The sequence below is a fragment of the Mus caroli genome, unplaced genomic scaffold (genome assembly GCF_978045245.1).
Source record: "Mus caroli unplaced genomic scaffold, Mus_caroli_1 scaffold_17, whole genome shotgun sequence".
Lineage (NCBI taxonomy): Eukaryota > Metazoa > Chordata > Mammalia > Rodentia > Muridae > Mus > Mus caroli.
This window is the reverse complement of record NW_028227272.1, coordinates 41,717,237-41,722,560: the sequence shown is the minus strand read 5'-3', so window position 1 is coordinate 41,722,560 and position 5,324 is coordinate 41,717,237.

The following is a 5,324-nucleotide window of genomic DNA, read 5'->3' as shown; positions in this document are numbered from 1 at the left end:
TCCTGGGCAGGAGAGGGAGGGAGGAGGGGACGAGGGGCGGGGCGGGCCGGAGGTGTGGGACCCGCCCCGGGGCGGAGTCACGGCCGGTCAGACCTGCTGGGGAAGGAGAAACGCGTTAGAATTTTCTGAGGCTCCTACACTTTTAGAGCAACTTCCGAAGCTTTGCATTTTACAGATGGATCCGAGTGAGGCCCAGCCTTTAACTCTTATTCGGATATTTTGAAAAGAAGAACTCGGATCATATCAGCAAATGTGACATTCGTCACGTAGTCACGATTTATTTGGAGTAGTCAAGGAAAACTATATAGCTTGGATATAGCTCAACTTCAATAATTACAAAATAACCCAGAGGTTGTCTTGACCACCCATTATCACCGTCATTTTTCTCCGACAAAATATTCCAGGCTCTGCTGGTTCTGATCACTGATAACTGGTGATTGTTCATTTTAAGTCCTTGGGGCCTTCTTGCTTCTGTTCATAAAGTTTCTTTCACAGGGTGGAGAGGAGCAGTTGGTGGGCATAAAGTGAGACTGCCAAGTTGCTTAATTATGTCTGCGGATTACCATATGTTATCCCAAAAAGGTAATTTCTCCAGACTTCAGTGTGCTTGGGGGTAAAGACTTCTTAGAACAGTGCCTGCTGTACAAATTTTTACTCTTACTAGACTTGTATTTAACACAAGTAATCTTGCCCTACTGAGATGCTCTCTGTCCTGTGTGTTCCTTGCAGATAATTGCTCGCTTTTTTTTTTTTTTTTTTTTTTTTCTGTTTTTTGGGTTTTTCGAGACAGGGTTTCTCTGTATAGCCCTGGCTGTCCTGGAACTCACTCTGTAGACCAGGCTGGTCTTGAACTCAGAAATCCTCCTGCCTCTGCCTCCCAAGTGCTAGGTTTAAAGGCGTGTGCCTTCACTGCCCAGCTTAATTGCTCTTTCCTTTGAACCATTTTGAAACAATCTCACTTCCTCAGTCAGCTCTGGGACCACTATCTTTAATAACACTTCGTAAACTATCCTCACACGATAACGACTTAAATGCCCCTCTAATGCACTACCAAATGACCTGTGTGTTCGTTTCCTATTTGGGCTGTAACATATTACCACAGACTTAGCAGAATCTACATAATGTTTCTGGACTTGTGGAAGACAGAAGATATTTTAGTTGGAGATGTGTGGTGCGTGCACGTTGGAGGCTAAGGGTAGTGGTCAGGGTCTTCCTCTACCACTGCCCACCTTTGCTTCTGAGTCAGGCTCTCCCACTGATCCTGGAACTCAGTGTTTGGTGATCAGTCCCCAGAGGCATCCCTTCTCCATCCCAACCCTCTGAAACTCCTTCCTAGCCCCAGTTCAGTCTTACTGAGCTAAAATTAGCTGTTTAATGGGCTGTTTCCTTCTGAGGGCTTTAAAGAAGAGATTCCTCGACTTTTCCCGACTTTTAGTGGTTGCCGAATTCTTTGGCACATGTCCACATCCTCCATGTTCAAAGTCACTACAATAGCATCCTGCAAAATCTTCCCCTGTTCAGAGACAAGGAGAGATAGACTCAAGTGTTTAAGCAAAATAATCCACTTGAACATTAAAAAGCTATATTATGAGCCAGAAAGAAAAGATAAGACAGCTGTAGACAGAGATATATTTGTGGTGTAGTGATAGAGATAAGGAACCCAAGAATGAGAGGTCTGTGTTTTCCTAAAGGAAGATTCGAGGTCATAATGAAGAATAGAGACAAGGGAATGGTGTTCTGTATTCTATGAGCAATACATACTGAAATTGAAGTTTCCAGGAACTGGGCACACGGAAGAAGTACAGGATAGTTTTTAAGTCATGCTTGGAAAACTTGTAGACTCTAGAGAAAGACTCACTGACACAGATGGCCACCAAATATGTAAAGCCTTACATACCTTAATAATCCAAGAAATGAGTATTACAATAACTTTGATGTACTATTAAATAGAAAAAATGATGTCCTTTGTTACCGCATGCATGTGCGTGTTCACATATAGACACACACATAGTCTCTTTTATAGTCCTTAAAATGGGAAATAAGCCTGGCTTGGTTTCACACATGTAATCTTAGCACTCAGACTGGGTCAAGTGGATTTCCTTGAGTTTGGGTTACAATCTGGACTACATAGCAAGAAAGCAGAAAATAGGAAATTATAGTGATTGCACTATAACCTTGTAAGAAATTTGTTGTTTTCTAATAGTTTGGTAGTAGAATTTTCTCCCTCTAAGAATTTTATGCTGATATCAAATGTTTAAAGCAAATATTAAAAACAGAATTGTATTGGCTAAGGGTGATGATAGGCCCTGCCATTAAGGCCTGCTGCTCTAGTTCCCATGGATGGTTCCAAAGCCCATACTTGGGAATGGTTTGAAATCCTAAGTGTAAATAAATATGAGCAATATTTATATATAACATAAGTAATATTTATAATATAAATAATATTTTTAAAAGATAATAAATGTTATATGTTACATTATGGTGGGTTTTTTAAAGAGTTTATTTTATTCTATCCAATGTCTACTGCTGTTTTGCCTGGAGAGAAAGAGAGAGAGAGAGATGCATTTCATTCTGCCTGATGCCCATGGCAGTGAGAAGAGGGCCTTGGATCCTGTGGAACTGGAGTAGCAGATGCTTGTGAGCCACCATGTGGGTACTGACAACTGTACCCAGGCCCTCTGCAAGAGCAACAAGTGTGCCCAACTGTGGGCTCCTCTCACCAGTCCCCTAAGACTTTTCTTCTTTTTTTTTTTTTAAGATTTTATTTATTTATTATACACTGTAGCTATCTTCAGACATTTCAGAAGAGGGCATCAGATCTCGTTACAAATGATTGTGAATCACAATGTGGTTGCTGGGATTTGAACTAATCTTAGCCACTGAGCCACCCTCCCCCTTGGTTTGGTTTGGTTTGGTTTGGTTTGGTTTAGGGTTTTTTTTGTTTGTTTGTTTGTTTTTTGTTTTTCGAACAGGGTTTCTCTGTGTAGCCCTGCCTGTCCTGGAACTTACTCTGTAGACCAGGCTGGCCTTGAACTAAAAAACCTGCCTGCCTCTGCCTCCCAAGTGCTGGGATTAAAGGCATGCACCACCACTGCCTGCCCCTAAAATATTTTCAAAAGGAGTTTAGAAAACTGTAATCTGTTGACATTATACATTTATACATGTGGAATGCTCTAGAAAATCCTTAAAAGGTAGTAACAGTGATCAGTTTTCAGCAGTAAGACAAACTTTTTTCTTCGTTGACTTTTTATTTTCTATTTAAAAACTGGGAAATTATTACAATGTTGATGGGAAAATGCTTTAATACTAAAAAAAAACAACACTGAAGACTGTGTGTGAGAGAGACAGAGAGACACTCTGATCTGATCTTATGAGGCAGTATATTCAGAGGCACATACTTCAGGACTCTTCATTAAGGCCTTTCGGCTCTAATCCCATTCCTCTCACCACGGTGCATGTTATACCACTATGGGCCACTAGAGGAGGATAACTTCAAAAGAGACCACCTTTCTGCTCCCTTATTTTTAGTTAACAGCATTGTTCTTCATTGTACTGGCAGTTGATCCCTGACTCTTTCTTACTAGATCCCAGAAGCAGCCACAGTAGCACCAGCAGGGCCTCCTTGGTGAGTTCCTTTTCACTAAGGGGCTCTAATGGATAAGAGATTTGGAACCAGAGGTGGTCCCAGGGAACAGCCCCCTCAATACAGAGGTGGTCCCAGGGAACAGCCCCCTCAATATTGGATTCAGTGGTATGGTCATATTGTTACCTTGTAACACAATACCAATCTTCCTCATTAAGGCAATGGAATATGAGTCTATGACATGCTGGGTCACCATGCTTAATCACATAGGTTGACTGGGATGAAGAACTTGCTGAAGTTCACTGGGAACCAAGAGTAGGTAGCTAGCACTGGTGCTTCTCAATCAACTGGAGAGCCTAAGACAAAGACAAGACGCGCTCTCTTACTCTTCTTGGCTCAAGTTGAAACCAGAGCTGCTGTGGTAACTACGAATACTTCACTAGCCTTGTTAGAATTTCCCACAGACAGGGACTCAAAACACAACATTGTGGGTTGCAGAATTGTAACTAAAGTAGCATTTGTGTGTGCTCGTAAGCCTCATGTGTAACGATGATTAGTCACAAGAAAGACGGTGCACCTTGGTATGGGGACCACGTACTAGGACTTAGGAAAAGCTGAGCTCTTGGGTCTGCCTATCGGCCTGGGTCTGAAGACACTGATATGAAGACCCTACAGTAAGCTCAAGGCCCACCCCAGCTGCTTCTCATTACCTCTAGGACTCTATCTAGATGCAGGTTTGGATTTGTTCTGAGGAACCAGGTACAAAGCCTGGCACAAAAGGAAATAGCTTATACTCCAAAGTCATTACAAAAATGTTTCTCATTTTTAGTGACAGTGTTACTCAAGTAACACTGATTAATTAGACCAGAGAAAATAGATACAAGGCAGTGAACTAGATAAAATGTGCTGATATGGAAGGATCTGGAAGCCAAAAGTTGTCTATGCTCTTTGCTGATTGAAGTGAACCAGCTGGAACCTACATTCATTCAGTCAGGCTAACTGCCAGAATCGGGTTAATGAAGAGGGTAAGATCCAAAGACTTAGGGAATTGGAATGTGGTCTGAGTGTTCAACTCCAAGGGTGTAGCCTTCAAGAGAGTTCAGACACAACTCCCCGTGCTGAGGCACTGAGAAATGTGTCAGTGAGAGGGTGACAGTGTCTTCTGTGATGTCTGTCTTCAGTAGGTCAAGTGGTAGTAACCCGTACTGCTACAGAACTGAGCTTCCAAGTTTCAGTGGGAATAGTAGGGTCCCATAGAGACAACGGTCAGTATGCAGTGGTTGGCTATAAGAAACAAAGTTGCTGCATTGTTTTGACCACTGGTAGTTGATAGATCAAGGTGTCTGGAGGAACTAAAGAGGTCACAGCCTATTAAAGCATTATTTTGTCTATAGGGACTAGGAAACTGGTTTTAGCACCAATGTAGAGAAATAGTCTTAATTTCCATATTTAAGTTGAACAAGATAGACTCTTTGATGAACAGAGAGCAAAGGACAGTGTTGTTCATCTCTGTCATGCACAGTAACAAGAAATTAAAGATGTATAAACTTTGTTTGTGTCTGGTCCTTGCCATCTCCAAACATTGCACCATGGTAGTTGAGAAAACAGTGTAATCAAGTCCAGTCTCTGATCTTTCCACACAATCTGGGATTACCCAGAATATTTTCCCTGGGAGCTGGAATTCATCATCAGCAAAGCTGGTGCTGCAAGTCCTCTTACGGCTCAGACGAAGATGGAACTT